The 18,505-nt window shown below is 45.3% G+C and overlaps 1 long non-coding RNA gene across 1 annotated transcript; it reads right to left on the bottom strand.

Moving 5' to 3' along the window:
- Nucleotides 1-9,390: 9,390 nt before the first annotated feature.
- On the bottom strand, nucleotides 9,391-16,693 carry LOC307222509. The gene is made up of 3 exons (XR_013841792.1): nucleotides 16,666-16,693; nucleotides 12,203-12,268; nucleotides 9,391-9,494 (listed from the first exon to the last, which is right to left on the bottom strand). It is a non-coding gene; the product is annotated as an uncharacterized lncRNA (long non-coding RNA).
- Between the last annotated feature and the right edge of the window lie 1,812 nt (nucleotides 16,694-18,505).

Below are 18,505 nucleotides of genomic sequence, written 5' to 3' on the forward strand. Positions count from 1 at the left end.
TGTCACTGTCAATTGCAGTGGCTCATGTGGCTCCCCCTGCCGATGAGGAGCCAACTTTATTGGGAGAGGTGCTGGGGGGGGGGGTTGCCTGACAGTGAACTGGCCCCCGCCAACTCTGACTCCCAGGGGCACAGGTGCTTTGCACGCTCAGCCTACACAGAGGAGTGCCTGCTGGCTTGCCTGGCCCTGTGACTTGGACTATGTACCACTCAAATACTTTCAAAAGGAGAGCGCAGGTGGCATGCCAATTGTTGGAACAGCGCCTTAGCTCATGCTTAGGCATGTGTCTTAGAGCTCTGTGCTGTGACTCATGACTTTGTAGCCTGAAGGTGGGCCCATGCTGGGACACCCAGCTGAATTCTTAAATAAAACCTTTAAATCTAACCACTCTGGGGAGACTTCAGGTTCCAAGTTTGACAGTGGAAGCTGGGAATCTCCCAATTATCCTGCACTCTCACCCTAGGACAGCACCACACCCCCCACACACTCAGCCAAAACACAACCATGGTGGGCAGGGGAGCTTGCCCTCATTGTGCTCTGATGCTGCCATGACTGTTTATAGCTCTAAGGAGAGAAGTGGGAAATCCAGCACCCAGGAAGTCCAGCCCACATTCCAATTGCATGGAAGAACCAAGTGGCAGAGGAGAACTCTCTGGATAATGCTGGACTCCCAAGTCCCATCGGTCCCAGGCATCATGGCTGGGGATCAACAATGATAGGAATTGTAGTCCAACAGCATTTAGAAGGCCACATCCCCTGCCCTAGAGGAGCTCCCCCGCCCCCCAAAAAAATTCACACCATATATCTAAAGCGCATAAGGTAAAGGTAAAGGTAAAGGTACCCCTGCCCGTACGGGCCAGTCTTGACAGACTCTGGGGTTGTGCGCCCATCTCACTTAAGAGGCCAGGGGCCAGCGCTGTCCGGAGACACTTCCGGGTCACGTGGCCAGCGTGACATCGCTGCTCTGGCCAGAGCCAGAGCCAGAGCCGCACACGGAAACGCCGTTTACCTTCCCGCTGGTAAGCGGTCCCTATTTATCTACTTGCACCCGGAGGTGCTTTCGAACTGCTAGGTTGGCAGGCGATCTAAAGCGCATGGCTTCCACCAAAGAATCCTGGGAATGGTAGTTTGGTAGGGGTGCTAGGAATTGTAGCTCTAGAGGTATAAACTACACTTCCCAGCATTATTTGAGGGGAAGCCATGGGCTTAAATGTATGGTGTGGATTTGGGACTCAGGACTCAGTTGTAAGCAACTGCCAAGCAAAAGCTGGAAATCATCAACCTGGGAATATTGCAATTGCCCCGGCACACATTCTAAGCAAGCCAGCATGGCTCCAGCACTACGCACGACTATGACTTTCACACACCAGGTGAAGATCTGGCTGCCTAGGAAATTTAGCATTCTAAGCTTGTTCATGCTGGAGTTTATTTGTGTCTGAGTTAATTCCCATTTCTGCTACTTTGTATTACTTTTATATTGTTAAAATTTGTTTTGTAATGGTCTAAGGTTTGGAAACAAAGAAAGGAATCTGAATCTATTATTGAAAAGCAGGAATACCAGCTTCACATGGTACAGTCAGCCCTGGACCAAATCTCTTTGTTTAAACCACCCTGTTTCCCATTTTGTACTCTGGCTAGCTCAGGTATCGCCACCCGCCTGATCTTAGTTCTCCTCAAAACAGCTCATGCACTTCTGTTATAAGCCTGAGTGGATTTTTTATAAAAACACACTACACACCTTGATTTATTATTTTGCCCCCATCCATTTAATGGCCTGCTGTTGTGACCCAATATAAAATCCAACTTTATAATCCTTCCATATATACTGCTTGACTCAGCTGGGGTTGAGAAACCGGTGGAAGGTTATATTTGCTATCACTACATAACAGTTTACAATTGAATTTCTTACTTTGGTCTCAGCTTTTTATATATTTCTGCCCACTGGGGAGCCTTTGTCTGAGCGCAAGCAGGCTGCGATAACAGCAAGAGATAATCATAGGAGGAACTGGTGCTGATGCAATCAACGTCCATCAGTATGGAGAGGATCCAGGAGGGGGGCACCAAGGACAGGTAGGCAGGATTAGGCCCAGTTCAATTACTGAGTGCATCCCAGCCAGGGTGGCAGGGAGAGAGGCCACAAGAGCAACTATTACAAGGGGTGCCATGGGATCTGTAATGACTACAAGCCTCAGAGTTCAATTTTCTCAGAGGAAGCTAAGTGGGAAGCGAAGTCTCTCCAGGGAAAGCCTTCAATGAAGACTCAATCACACCCTCCTTTGCTCTCTTGGCAGCCATCTTCGGCACCAGCCAGCTTTATAAACACCAGCCCCACTCAGAAAAGCACCGAGAAAAACACTGCCGTGGGCTGGCCAAATCTGGGCAATGCAGATGGAGGGTTTGCTGAGGACCCGGTGAAGGGCTCAAGTGGGATGTGGGGGTCTCTGCCAGGATTGGGCCGGTCTCCATGACGAGAGTCACGTGCTCCACCTCCCTCTCCACATCTGTCACAGCCTCTCTCTGCCACTTCCATGGCACCTGTCACGCTGCCCATCCTGGTACTGTCAGCTGTTGGGAGTAGCTTTGACTTCCCAGAAAGGGGGTGGTGGTGTTCCACTTCTCAGGAGGCAGAGACACCACCCCCATCACTTAGGTCTAGAATGAGCGGAAAGCGAAGAACAGATGGTTCGGTCTACTACGCATACCGAGAGATTGTAGAAACACTTACTGCCCTAAGTTGTGCCCACCCCTTTCCTATATTTAGAATACCAAGGAGGTGTGACAGTGTTGGATCAATGTCTAAAACTTCGGCAGTTAGAGAGCCTGCCTTTATTGCAGCTGTATTTATCAGGGAAGTGACAACCATTGCAGGTGAGTCCCGCCTTCCCACCTACAAATTCACCAAGGTAGCTTGAAGTTACAGAAGTCTGATTTGCCTTTTCTTTTACTGAACGTAACTAAGGTTTAATCATCCTTTATTCCTATTTTTAAAATTTCTTATTTCATGAGACCCCCAAAGAGTAAGGAACACATTTCCATGTCCAACAGCTGCTTGCGTGCTCCAATATATTTTGAAAATGGATTCCAGGTAGCAGAGCTTCCAGATGACCTGTTTGTTTCCTCTCATAATTTTTTTTATAATGCAACAAGGGGGGGGGACCCAAATCTATATAAAAACAAAAGCAGAAAAAGAAAAGAGAGAGAGAGAGAGAGAGAGAGAGAGAAGCATGTATAAGGGGGAAAGGAAAGGAAGAAAAAAGCAAGAAAAAGAAAAGAAAAAGAGCTTCAGGTTCTCTGGCTGTCAGTTATGTAAGAATTATACAAAACATTCGCTCCATGAAAACACCCAACTATTGTACTTTCTACAAACCAGTATTTTTTCACTCTTCAAACCCAAATATCATGTGTCAGTTTTCCTTTTCACACAAGAAGTCCGAAAGTGGTTCCCAATTATTAATATTGATTTTTCTCTAATTAAATGCATCAACTGTACCTCCAACAATTTCAGCAACCATACATCCATATTAAATAATGGTAAACCCTTCCCTCTTTGCGCAAATAAGAGTTTCTCTGCTGTGATAACATATTGAGATAATATTCCATAATCCTTTTATTATGATGTATGCAGTGGTCCACACTTAGTTCTGTATCTTCAGTTTACACTTTCTGTTGTATTTGCCATGTTTTTCCAGCCTTATCTAGTATTGACTCCTTGATTTGCATTTCTTCCATTCTTTTTCCAAAAAAGAATGCCAGAGATTTAATAGCTTCATCCCCTGGGATTACTCCAAATCATAGGTAGAAGTCTTTCTCTCTCAGTTCCATTAATGTCTGATTATCCAGGTATCTCTCCATCTCTCCATTTATAACTTCATTTTTGTTTTCCAAAATCTCAGCTTTATCATTTAGTTGCTTCATCTCTCCATACACTTGCATAGTGGGCTCTTCCATTTCATCAGTTGTTCCTTCTAGTTTTGCCATAGTTTCATCTCTCAGTCCTGCCAGTTCTTTGTCATCTCGAACCTCTGTGTCATTTCTGATTACGTTTTCCATTTTATTCATCTCTGATTCAATTTCATTCCTTATTTCATTCATTTCTGATTTGAAATATTTAATTTGTTCAGCAAATATCTGCTGAAGAATGCCAGCAGTAAGCGGAGTGTCCAAAGTTGCCTTTCTGTTTGTTGAGCATTCATCCCAATTTATTTGCAGAAAGGTTATGGGGAAGTTAGACAATTTCTGGCTGTTTATTTATTCTGATTTGTTGGCGGGGATGTTCGACCATGCTGGATCAAGCAAATATTATCCAGCACTTTCTAGTTCATGTTCCCATCACTTTCCTTATTGCAAAAATACCAGATAAACTTTAATTTGTGCAGCTTGAACTTGCCAGTCTGTGATTGAATCCCAACCAAAATAGTGACACAGTCTGGAAACACCATCCTTCAAACATTCCAGCTTTATTATTTATTTATTTCTCTAATAAATTTATATACCACTTGATTGTAAAAAAAAATCCCATGAATTTTGAAGGACAGCCTGGTTCTGGTTAACATATTATTTTGGAAAGTGTGAATTAGGTAAGTTTGCTTTTATATACAAACTAAGTCAAATTTCGCCCCCTGCCGCTAGTAAAAAAACCAGAGAAACAGAATTGGGGGGGAGGGAGAGAATCTGCCTATCCCTAGAAATTTTGCACAACTGTCTTCTTTCACTCTTTCACCATAAAATATAACTTACACCCAATGATGCAGTTAGGTAATTCTAGACTCTAGGCTATCAGTCTAATCAGTGTGTGCATGTGTATATGTGGACAAACGCCGGCTCTTTTGGCCTGAAGTGAGATGAGCACCACACCCCACAGTCGCCTTTGACTGGACTTAACTATCCAGGGGTCCTTTACCTTTAACCTTTACTCTTTAGATAGCAACATGTATTCCTCCACTGACTTCAAAATGTGGTCAACCACACCTGTCGCTCTGGGGCCCTCTCTGCCCATTCTGCTGACTGGGGTTCCTGGTTTCTGCCCCCATCTTGCCCTGATGCTGGCACCTCTTGCACCTTCCTAGACCATCGCCTCCAAATCATGAATGAGACTCCTTTTTTTGGTTGTCTGCCAGCTGTCTCTCCTAAGCTTTACGCTCTCTAATCCTTTTCTGTGGCGCAAACAATCAGTTCGTTCCGCCAGAAGTCAGCGCAAGTCACTTCATATTAACATCAACCACAACCTCAGGTGGAAGCTGTGATCTACTTTAGCCTGCCCCAACCTGGTGCCCTCCACATCAAGAAGCAAGCGAGACATTGGAGAGTGAGGAGATAATGCTAGACTACATGGATAAACAGCCTCACCCAGTATAAGGCATCCCCCCTATATTCCTATTCCCCCATACCATATTCCAGTCCAATGCCAGATCCCACAGAGCCAGCCACAAGGCTGCAAGCACGACAGACAGCACCATGCAACCAACTTACTCCAACAAAGGTGGGGCACAGACTGAGGCCTTTTATGCCTCTGTCGCCAAAGGGGGTGGAGCCTTGTAGAGAACGTCAGAACCTTAAAGGGCCAGTGCTCTGGTCTTGAAGATGGGCACTCTTCCTCTGTCCATAGCCTCCCTTCTGGTATGCTTCCTTAACTACTGGAGCGATCATGTGCCCACTTGGCTCCTCAGGGGAAGGTTCCTGTGAAAGTCCAGTCTTTGGCCCTTTAGGCCCTGGGGTCTGGGAGGTTACTCTGGGTGCTCCTTTCTAACAGCCTCAGTTGCAGTCAACTCAGAGCCCTGAAGTGGACATGGCTCGTTATCTGGAGCCTTTGCAGCTTCTGACTCAGTGGGTTGTATCCAATTCTAATTCTACCCAGAGTAGCCCCATTTAAATGACTCATTAGAGAGTTAGTGTAGGCTGGTGGCTAAGAGACTGAGCACCTATGATATGGGTGGTGTTAGGCAAGCCATGGTCTCTCAGCCTCAGTCCCTACCAAACTACCTCAATCCCCCTTCTGGTTAGATTATATTGATGTGCCTGCCTTGCAGGGCTGTTGTAAGAATTTCAGCTAGATAATGCACATCTCTTTGAGCACTTGGAAGCACTATACTAGGGTTGCACAACCTTTGGGGGCCTGGGGGCACATTTGGAAATCTAAGGAACTGTTGTGGGCACCTGAAAATATCCATTTTTCAGAAGAAAAACTGGTGATGCTCCCCCCTCCCCCCCAAAAAAAACCCAGGCAAAACCCACTGAGACTGGTAGGGCAGAAGAGAAGGCACCCAATAGGTGGCACCAGAGCCAATCATAGGCAAAGCAGGTGAGAGCAGACTACGGTTGGTGGCGCAGTGCCCAATTTGCCCTAGTTGACTGGTCTCCACTCCTGCCAGGTCTACTCACAGACCTATGTTCCCATCCACCTCCCTCCCTATCTGACTCTCCCCTCTTTCCTTTCCAGTCTCAGATACTGCCCTCCCCTGCCATCCCTCTCTAAAAGGCTGGCTGAGGAGCATAAAGTCCTGGTCAGATGAGAGGTGCTTCAGCAAATGGAGCTCCTAATGCAAGCGCTGATGGAATTAATTTCAAAGAGGAGAACAAACCTTCTAATATTAGCAGCACTATATAGCTCAGTTTCTACAAGCTCTTAAAATCACAGCCATTTCTCAGAGCGGCTGCCACAGAAGATCCTGCCAAGAGGTCCCTCCGTTTGCATCTGCGCAAGCGCCTCCATTCTTCCCTGGGCTCCATTGGATCCGAGACCTTCTTCTCACACTTGGGTTTAAATTGCACATGCGATTTGTATGACATGAGCTTGTAATTTATATGCCAGAAGGTGAATCGCGCACACCCAACAAGCTGTTCAGGAATGACTAAGCTTGATGCGTACACTCTGCAACACCGATGGCTATACGTATGTTTTTATTTTTGCAGCCGTTGCACTGACTGCTCGATTTGTTCTTAAGAAAAGTGTTAACATTAACAACGACAAACCTTCTCCACCAGCACCTCACATTCACACACTTGCCTGCCTGGCCTGACACACACACTAATGCTGCTGATACAGCCCTATGTTGAGAAAATTGTGTTGTTTTTATTTTAAAGTCCAGGTTGTAACAGAACATTAAATTTCATGTGCAGCTGGCCTGCTCTCAACCTTTGAGGCCGCATGGATGTAAAACAACAGATGGACGTCAGCCGGCTGTTCTAGCTGGGAAGACTTTGAAGCTAATAATAATTGTAAACATCCCTTTTCATCTTCTTTTAATCCTCATAATCTCCTTTACTCAGAAGCCCAGATTGTTGTTTGCTCTCTGTACCAGGTTCCCTCCTCCCAGTGTGGCCAAACCCACATTAGCTCAGGAGATCTGCTTTGCTTGCTGCTGCTGAGTCCTGAATGTGGCTGTGATTCTATTGGCATGATATTTTGGTCAGCATCAGTGTGGCATAGAGATTAGATTATTGACCATTAAAAAAACAAGCAAGTTCCCAGCTCTCATTGATGTGGAGGGATCTGTTGAAGAATGTGCAGGATCTGAAATGGGTTCCAAAGTACGGCTTACTTTCATTTCAATGGGGTTGGGTTCAGCCAGTGGCGTAGCGTGGGTTATCAGCACCCGGGGCAAGGCAAGTAATTTGCGCCCCCTAACCCATGGATTTGCGCCCCCTAACCCGTGGATTTGCGCCCCCTAACCCGTGGATTTCCCTAACCCCCAGATGTTGCGCCCGGTGCGGCCGGCCCCCCCTGCACCCCTCACGCTACGCCACTGGGTTCAGCTGTATGTTAAGTAGTGGGGATATGATACAATCATTTGGATTTCCCCCCCTCAAGTATCATAAATATATTTGGAAGGTGGAACATTCAAGTAGTATTCAAGATAAATTGGTGGTAGAATCTGTCAGGAGGTTCAAAGAGCAGCACAGTGCTGTTTACAAAAAGGCTTTTAAACAGCCCTGCACAATTGTCTGAATCCCTTATGCAATGAAACAATCGGAAGGTCACTTAAAGTTCCCAGCTGTTCCTTGGAAGCCCTTACCTGCCACATAGGTCGACACAGATATAGGCATAGATTCATTAAAAATACACTTTCAAAAGCCTTTTTGTACTTTTGTAAAACTTCTGGCTCCCCTAAGCCTTCCTCTCATTTCATTAGCCTTGTTTTGGTGGAGAAAGCCAGAAGGAGTCTGAGGAGATGTAAAACTGCATGAAGGAATCACATAGTGTGCTGTGTCTATGGCTATAGGCCTCTCATTATCCGCCTGCCATGCACTATGCTTAGCGAGGTCCTCATGTTTTCCACCAGCCTGGTATTGCTCAGGCCAAATCAGTCTAACTCTTTGGAAATCTATCCGCTTTCGACCCTCCAAGGAGATGTAACAGACCCTTGACAGTGAGATGATATTGATAGCTTTGTCAAGTCAAAGATAACTGCTGTGAACAAACATTTAGGATAGAAAGAGACGTTAGCTCCTCAACTCAAGGGCAGCCGGCTGGATAGATGTTTTGTACAGAATTCGATAGCTCAATGTTGGTGAGGGCAAAACATATACTGAGAAAGGGATGGAGGGATTTGGAACCAAATATGAGTGGGTGGTGTAAGGGTTGAGCATCCTGCTGCTTTTCTGCTCCTACGCACCCCTCTTTTTAAAAGATTTTAAAAAAAATCTTTTAAAAGGAGCATGGGGTAATGCTACACATTATCTTTTTGTAATTTCTTGTTTCGTCCTGAAAGATCTTTCAGTAAGTCTCTTCAGATCTATCACCAGGCCTGGGGAGAAAAACAAATGGATCAGCTTTAATCTAAGGAAGCTGATGTAGGTTAGCATGTTTCCAGGGGCACTTCCCAATTGTTATTTTGTGGGTGGGATTCAGCTGCAAGCTGGCAAATTCAGGTTACTCGGTACAAGTGGATTTGGCACCCTTGCACAACAGACCCGCTCCCCTCCTCCACACTATTAAGAACCATCCTTTTTTTTTTTTTGCAGAAAGAAAAATAATGGGTAAATGACCCTCAGAGCCCCTTCCAATTCTGCAATTCTATGAAATGCACTGGGAAGTGTGAGATAACAACTGATTGATGTGATGTTGTATAACCTCCCAACAAACAAGTCAGAATGAACACTCAATAAACAGGTCGTAGTATCATAGAATTGTAGGGCTAGAAGGTGTCCGCAAAGGTCCACCCCCCCTTCAGTCTGTAACAGAAAGCCATCCAAACTCTGTTCAAAAACCTCCAGTGAAGGTGAGGCCACCACCTGCCAAGGTAGTCTCGTCCACTGTCAAACAGCTCTTACCAACAGAAAGTTCTTCCTAATAGTTTGTCGGTATCTCCTTTCTTGCAATTTGAATCCTGGCTGGTTTGGGGCCTACCCTCTGGAGCAGTTCCATCTTCCATGTGTCAGTGGTGATAATATCACCTCTCAGGCTTCTCTCCAGGCTAAACAGACCCAACTCCCTCAACCGTTCCTCATATGGCTTGGTTTCCAGACTCGTTCCAAGTCACCTGGAAGTGATGTGTCTGTTAGATAAAATTACAGAAAAAAGTGCTGTAGATTAGGAGAAGCACACTAAAACAATGATGAATTTTCATGAGGTCTTAAAAAAATAATATCACAAATCGGTGGAGAAGATTGTAAGAACATGCTGGACCAGGCCAGTGGCTCATCCTGTCTAGTATCCTGTTCTCATGGCAACCAACCAAATGCCTCTGGGAAGGCCACAAGGAGGACCTGAGCTCACCAGCACTCTGCAGTTTCCAGCAACTGGTAATCAGAAGCACACTGCCTCCAACAGTGCAGGTAGAGCATTGCCATCATGGTTAGTAGCCACAGACAGAAACAGAAGCTGAGAGAAACTGAAATGGACAGAATCACCCATCACTGCTCAAGAGGAAGACAACTGTAAGGCTGAGAATTCTGAATGCCTTGGTGAGGCTGCTCCTTCTGATAAGCCCGTGAACATGGCTTGGCACATGTAGGGGCTCCATATATACACCAGAGCTCCTGCTCACATGAGCACCTAAATAATTATAATTATAATTATATATTTTTATTTATACCCCGCCCTTCCCAGTTTAAAAACCGGGCTCAGGGCGGCTAACAGCAAATATAAAACATTGATTAAAATGCGACTTAAAAACAGCATAAAACACAAGATAAATGCAGCATCAATATCAATAAAATTCAAAAATCCAGGGGTCATTTTGGGGAGGGGGGAACCCCCAGTCATCAAATGATCACCAGGGCTAACTGGCCAGGTTGGTCCTACTAGGGCCAGCTAGGAGACTAGGGAAGAATTTAAGTGTGGGGTTCCAGAAAGGGACTAGTGAGGCAACAGGTTTTTAAAAGTGGGAGTGTAAATTGGCTGACTACCTGACAAACCTGGCCCCACGGCCTTTATCTGTCCTTTCTCCAGCAATTGGGAAGGGATTGTTTGAGAACACCAACTGTTTGGGGCCTGTCACGGATGTTTTGAGGGTCATCCATATTTATGACACTGCAGAAGTGAGTAATAATTACAATAATCCAATCTGGCTAAAACACACGGCCATCTCTAGCAGCAAATGTGTTTTTGATTTGTGGCTTTAATTTGGGATTGGCTGGCTCCGGTTGTGTGCTGTTCATACATGGCGCTTAGTAAATCCATCACACACACACACACAACTTCTCCACTTCACACTAAATCCAAACCTCTGAAGGAGTCTTTTCTAAGAACAACCACCTGCCCATCAACTCATCCTCCCTGTGTTGTCTGAGAGCTCCTTAATCTGTTGAAAGCAGATTATTTCTCTCGCATGGTCTGTGGGAGCTGGTGGTGTATTTATTAAAAGGGGGGGGGGAAGCCTTTATTACTGCTGCTGGTAGTTCTATTTCCCGTTTCGCCCTCTCCCCCTCCTCTCCCCTCCACTTCCCTTGTCTGCACCTGCAATTAATGGAACAAAAGAAGGTTAATAAAGAAAAAGGCTCCTGCAAAGGGCAAGCTCCCAGAAGTGGGAGGTTTTAATTAATCAGATGTAAATTGGGATATGTCTTAATGAAAGAAGCCCAATCAACCCTGCTGCTGGAGACACGCTGGGAGGTGGATTCCTTTTACGATGGTGTTTTGTCAAGAGAAGGAAGGGAACAAGAATGTGAGTTGCCCCAAGACTGCACAATAAAAGTGGGTCTGCACTATAAAAGTGGATTAAAGCAACCTGTTGCCCGAATGCAACAAATCCACTTTAAAGAAGAAACAGATTTTGTTGCGATTAGGAAAGTGACAGGGAAATGCATTGAAAAGTGTAGAAAAATAAACAGGAAGATGTGTCAACATCCCACAGGCAAACCAGGATGAATGTTTATTGATGTATAGTCTTCCTGCTAAGGGACGCGGTTGATGCTATGGTCTAAACCACAGAGCCTGGGACTTGCTGATCAGAAGGTTGGTGGTTCGAATCCCCATGATGGGATGAGTTCCCGTTGTTTGGTCCCAGCTCCTGCGCACCTAGCAGTTCGAAAGCACGTCAAAGTGCAAGTAGATAAATAGGTACTACTCCGGTGAGAAGCTAAACGGCATTTCCGTTTGCTGCTCTGGTTCGCCAGAAGCGGCTTAGCCATGCTGGCCACATGACCTGGAAGCTGTCTGCAGACAAACGCCGGATCCCTTGGTCTATAGAGCAAGATGAGCGCACAACCCCAGAGTCGTCCATGACTGGACCTAGCAGTCCGGGGTAAAGGTAAAGGTAAAGGGACCCCTGACCATTAGGTCCATTCGTGACCGACTCTGGGGTTGCAGTGCTCATCTTGCTTTATTGGCCAAGGGAGCCAGCGTACAGCTTCCAGGTCATGTGGCCAGCATGACTAAGCCGCTTCTGGCGAACCAGAGCAGTGCACAGAAATGCCGTTTACCTTCCCGCTGGAGCGGTACCTATATATCTACTTGCACTTTGACGTGCTTTCGAACTGCTATATTGGCAGGAGCAGGGACAAGCAACGGGAGCTCACCCCATCACGGGGATTCGAACCACTGACCTTCTGATCAGCAAGTCCTAGGCTTTGTGGTTTAACCCACAGCGCCACCCGCGTCCCACACAACAGTCAGAGGTACCTTTACCTTTAACCTTCCTGCTAACAAATCTGTCAGGAGCGGGCCAGCAGTACGTCATACCATGCAAGTTTGAGTGGAGTCTTTATTAGCAAGATCATGTTCTGCACAGGAGTATCAGGCCTAATGAGCACAGCAACTCACCTCCAGTAGGTCTTGCCCCCATGGAGCAGTCCAGGCAGGGAAGCAGAGCATCATGAAGCCACTTGCCTGCAAGAGGAATGATTAGAGTTAAGGCAAAAAAATAATAATCTCAGGGTGTGATGCATAGCCAGTGAGAGGGGGCAGCCTGGGGAGAATTTTGAGGGCCATACAGAGATGCCTAGACCACATTTGACCCCTGGTCCTGAGGTTCCCCAGACAGAGTGTTGGTGCTGACCTTTAAAGCCCTAAATGGCTTTAGCTCTGTATACCTGAAGGAGCCTCTCTACCCCCATCTTTCTGCCCGGACACTGAGGTCCAGCTCTGAGGGCCTTCTGGCGGTTCCCTCACTGTGAGAAATGAGGTTACAGGGAACCAGGTGGAGGGCCTTCTCAGAAGTAGCGTCCGTCCTGTGAAACGCCTTCCCATCAGATGTCCAGGAGATAAACAATTATACGACCTTCCATAGACATCTGAAGGAGCCCTTTATCAAGAAGCTTTCAATACCTGATTTTTTATTGTTGCTGGATCCCGAAGCTAGGGTCACATCTACACTGTAAATTTCAAGTACTTTTATAACACTTTAACAGCTTGCTAGCTCCTGGATCAGAACCAAGTTCCATACATGGGACCCTGCTGCTCCAAGACTCCCCAGGACTCGATGGGGGACTCTTTTTCCCCTGAACTGTGCCCTGCTCACTGGCTGGCTGAAGTTGGCATGGCAGACTACATCCTTGTGTCTGGACTGGGGCCACCACCCTTAGCAAACTGCAGTTCTTTCAACGTGCTTTAAATGTATGGAGTATTCACAGCCTGAATCTTTAGCCTTCCTCTTTCCCTGCCCTCCATCAGAAGTGCTGATCAGGCTCCGGAAGACAGATTTAGGGGTCTGAGACAACGGGTGGTTTCTAAGTGCCCTGCGAGGTGTGAAGCAGGATCGGATAAAGTGCTCGTGCTCACCCAGTGCATTAACCCCTGTCTTGGAGCTCTTTGCAGTGAACAATTCACAGGCATCAATTACCTAATTGGTACTCTGCATCTAACCTTCGTTAAGAGGAGCACCTCGGCTGCCTCACTCCCGCTGCAAGCCATTCTCGGTTACCAATTTCCCCAGCTAAGCAAGAAGGACCAGCTTCAGGTCTGAGTGGACCCCAAGCAAAGTGCCTTCTATTCACTGCCAGCGTTGTGACCCTGAGACATAGGAAGCTGTCTTACACAAAGCGACGCTATTGATAGGGTGGCCATATGTCTGGAATTTCCCAGACATATCTGGAATACTGCAGAATGAAGCAGTGTCTGGTCAGAAGTCACTAACATGTCCAGGAAAATTCAGACGTATGGCAACCCACATTGGCAGTGTCATTGTTGGCGATTTTTCTTAAGGCAAAACTAAAAAAAAACTCCCCCCCCAAAAAAAAAGCTCAACAACTGTTCAATCAATCAATCAATCTTTTTATTCGACCGTCAGTCAGAGAAAAGAATACAAATACATTTGTCAATACACAGTTAAAACATCCAAGAAGATTTTAGAGCCTAGCCAACACTAAAAGGGCTAAACAGATAGCCCCATGTCAATACAATCAATTATGGTCTTGCGACGCTTAAAGGCTAAAAAAAGGAATTTGGCTACCAAGAAAGGTATAGCTCTAGTGACATTCTTCAGCAAGTATAAAACCTGGTTTTCTCCGGTTAGGAAACTAAGTTGACATAGGAGTGGGTCTATGAAGTTTTGTCTAAGCTCTGCATAAGAAGGGCAAGTCAAGAGAATGTGTTCGGTGGACTCAACCACACCGATAGCACAATGACAGGTTCTCTGGGCGTATGGTACTCCCCTGTACCTTCCCCACAATATTGCAGAGTCAAGGACATTTAATCTAGCCGCTGTAAGAAGTCTGTGGTATTCCACATAGTGGATTTCTGCAAGGTAGGGGGCTGGTATGGTCTGATAAATCTGGTCCCCTAGGAACATCCCAGGTTTTACCTGGGCTATGTCCTCTTGTCTGGCAATATCACTCAGTCTCCGGGAGATCACATCTCTGGCTTGATTGTACGTCATAGACTCAAAGTAAAGGTGAGACAATCCACAGGATTGAACCTCGTTAATGACCTCCCTTTCCCACGATGATTGAAAATCATCCCTCAATATCAAGGGGGCAATACCCACTGGTTTAAAACAAAGCTTGAGCCATAGCCAGAGCTTCGTCTTCAAGGCCATGTACCGTAGAGCTTGTTCAAAACCCTAGCTACTGAGGTCCTTCGAGGTCACTGTTGCCCACACTGACAGGCAGCCAGTCTCCAGGGTTTGAGGCAGAGGTCCTTCTTAGCTCTACTTGGAGATGCTGGGGATTGGAGCTGGGACCATTTGCGGGTTGTGCATGCGTTCTACCACTCAGCCACCACAGGAAGCTAATTTTCTTAGGAACATGGCACCAACATGGGGGATGTCATGAAGTGGATGGGCAGATCCTGAGGAGAATTGGGAGGAGATAAAGGAGCTGGAGCTGGACAATCTGAGGAAGGGTCCTAGCAGGATGGGGGAGATGAAAACAGGGGCTCAAGAAATGTCTGAGCTTGCTCTCCTTTCTTATGGTTCTTTATCTTATTGAATGATTGATTGATTGATTGATTGATTGATTGATTGAATTTATATACCGCTCTATACCCGGAGGTCTCAGGGCAGTTCACATAAAAAGATCACAGTATATAAAATAAAAATAAAAGCAACAACCCAATAATACCCCTCCAAAAAAAGAGAGCCACGTTTTAAAAGGGTATGGGATGTTGATCAGGTCAACCAAAGGCCTGGTTAAAAAGGAACGTTTTTGCCTGGCACCTAAAGGCACCAAATTATTAAATGAAGGCACCAAATTATTATTATTACCAGGCGAACTTCCCTGGGAAGAGATTCCAAGGACGGGGAGCCACTGCAGAGAAGGCCCGTTCTCGTGTTGCCACCCTCCAGACCTCTTGAGGACTGGCCAGCCCTTCAAATGGAGGGCTGTCCTCTCACAGCTTTTCAAAATGGAGGGTGGTCATCTGTAAAGTAGGGCAGCTAGTAGCTGATTTATGGCCTTCTCAGTAGTGGTGCCCACCCTGTGAAATGCCCTCTCACCAGATTTCAAACACATAGGCAACTACATGATTTTTAGAAGACATTTGAAGGCAGCCCTGTAGAGGGAAGCTTTTTATGTCTGAGGTTTTATTGTGTTTAAAATATTTTGCTGGGAGCCACCCAGAGCAGCTGGGGCAACCCAGTCAGATGGGCAGCATATGTAGTAAATATTATCACCATCATCACCATCATGTTGAGCAGCTCCATGCCATTAAAACTTTGCCTGCTGGCTTGCACTACATTCCTGCACATGTCTACTCAAAAGTAAGTCCTACAGAGTCCCATGGGACTCACTCTCTGGTAAGTAGGTATATAACTGTAGACTTATGTTCCAGAGTTTCACAGAGGGAAACAGGGGGTCACACCCATGCCACGTATTTAAAGCACACAGCTTCCCTCAAAGAATCCTGGAAACTGTAGTTTGTTAAGGATTTTAGGAATTGCAGCTGTGTGTGTGGAAAACTACAGTTCCCAGGATTCTTTGGGAGGTGGGGGTAGGAACCGTGACTGTCAAAGCGGTACGATGTGGCTATGACTAGAGTCAAGTCTGTAATATTCCTAGTCTCTCACCAGGGCTTGTTTCCCAGCTCAAGGTTGTCCTCCCTGCCACTCCTCCACCTCAACAGATTACTCCATCTGCTTCGTGCTATATTCATGTAGTCAGAAACTGCTGGTCTTTCACTATTTTAAAAGTCAAATAGGTGTTTGTTCTTTAGGTTAAAGACATGCTAGGAAAAGCATAATTCTCCTGCAATCTGTTACTGGCAATTTAAAAAGCATCTTGCCAGCATGTGAAATTGAGGCACGAACAGATCAGCCTATTTTCCTTCTGTGGCACTTGCACACACATTCATCCCTGGAGTCTGCTTCAACCTATTTTCCATGGATATTTTTAAAACCGCATCGAACATCTGCATTTAAATTGCATTTTCCCTAATATATGCATTTTTGAATGCGTTTTCTCCTAAAATAGGCATTTTGCATACATTTTACCCCTTAAATGCACATTTTTGTATGCTTTCCTCTAAAATACATTTTATATGCATTTCCCCATAAAACAGGCATTTCTCTATGCAGGTTTTATTGAGAGATTGAGAGAGAGAGAGAGAGAGAGAGAGAGAGAGAGAGAGAGAGAGAGAGAATTTGTAGTTCTCAATCTGATTGATAACTGCACTGTGAGCCGCGTATAAATTCAGGAGCTGACCATCACTAAATAAACAAAACAACAATAATTGCTCTTAAGGAAAGAGCTTTTAATAGTACTTGCTGTTTTTAATATCTGCATCTCAACGGATTTGCTTTTCCATCATTTTCATTTTGTTATATTTTAATTACTTTTAAACTACTCTTTTACTTTTTATATGTTTTTAGGTATCTGTGTTTTATCCATGCTTGTTTTATTTATTGTGAGTCCTCTTGAATTGCTGTATTATTATTATTATTATTATTATTATTATTATTTGAATTTATGTTCTGCCTTATACCCAGAGGTCCAAGGGCGGTTCACAGAATAAAATCAGAATATAAAACCACAAAATACATAATGAAAATAAAATCTACAATCCAATAAAAAAAACCCCAACCACATTTTAAAAGGGCATATTTTTAAAAGGATATTTACACAAATTAGACCACACTGTATTTCAGTTCTGGCCCTTCTGCCTTAGCTCCTTGCATGTCCCAGCGTGACCACCACATTATGTTTCTGGCTATGGGCCTGAACTTGATAAATCTTTGGCTAGTGGCTGAATGACGGGCAGTCCTGCGAGTGGATAAATGATGGATGCAGACCATCGTTTGCAGGGAGGGGGAGCACATCATCCAGTCCCGCATGCCTGCTCTTCATCCTCCTTGAGTTTATAAAAAACCGATGTTGTGTGGGGAATGATCTTAAGGCCTTCAGAAGAGGGAGGCCCGCTGAGAATGCAAGGCATATCGACATAGTTGCATCCCCATAGACATCTTAAGTGCCAGGACATCAAGGAGGATAAACCAAGGGGGAGGGCTGCTGCTACAAAGAGATCTCGACCAAGGGAGTCAGTTCCAACGACCAAATGTTTGACAACACACAGCTAACTTCTTCCTCTCATCTTCCAAGCACAGAGCCTCAGAACCGCCTCCAGTGCCTGGAAACATCCGCAAACCTTTCTTATCTGCAAACAAGCTGTGATGGGCACCCCCAGTTGAGCTGAGAGCACTTGTGGCTTTTTAGTTGAGCAACAAAACAAGTATCAGGAAATGTTAGAAATCCCAACAGGATGCGCGGGGCTGGACTGTGGTGTTCTGGCACCAGAGGCAGACGGTCCAAACGGCATCCATTGCTGCATGCTAATTAACATGGGCCACAATCCACAGGGAAGGAGTCCTGCATGAGCCCCACTGAAATAAGCAGGAGAGGGAGAAGAGCAGGACATAGGGAGAGAACCTGTGGGTTTCTGGATGCTGTGGGAATTCAGTACCCATTAGGCCACAGCCACAGGTTTAGTTTCAGATTTTAATGCGGACCTAACAAATTTGCACCATCTGAAACAATATGTGAAATGAAACACAGCTATCCTTGGAGATTTGCATGCCTCTGCATTTATTTATTTTTTTGTCTTTGCAATGCAGTTGTCCAAAGAAAGTGTGTGAAAATGCACATACTGGAGAGAGGGAAGTGAGGAATACAATGCATCTATTTCAGACAATAAATGCATTATGTTAGGAGAAATTGCTTGCAAACATGTGTATATCGTTTAAAACTGCATACAAGGATGCAGAAAGTTGTGTTAAACTGCTGGTGAATTTTCATGAGGGCTTTAAAAAGTAAAAATGGGAAAAATCATGGAGAACTGAACTGAAGGCCGGAAAAACAAGAGAGAAAAACCAAATCTGACAATTTCATCCACTTCTCGTAACTGGAGACAGATGCTTATATATCTTAACAATATTTAAATCCTTATTTGTTTCACATGAGTATAGCATCAGAGCTTCACAACAACCCTGCATGGTTGGTTTGGCTGAGAGATAACCAGTGGTTTAAGTTTGGCAATTTAGCTTCATAGCCTGGCAGGGATTTGAATCCTAGTCCTTCCAGTTCAAACTTGTATCTCAGACCTGCCAAGTGCCAGTCCCAGAGACAGTCCCAGGTTTACAGAAGCCATCCTGGTTTCTGATTTGATCCTGGAATTGCCCCCTTTTCCTTAGGATGATGC

This window comes from Podarcis cretensis (assembly GCF_951804945.1).
Source record: "Podarcis cretensis genome assembly, chromosome: 8".
NCBI lineage: Eukaryota > Metazoa > Chordata > Lepidosauria > Squamata > Lacertidae > Podarcis > Podarcis cretensis.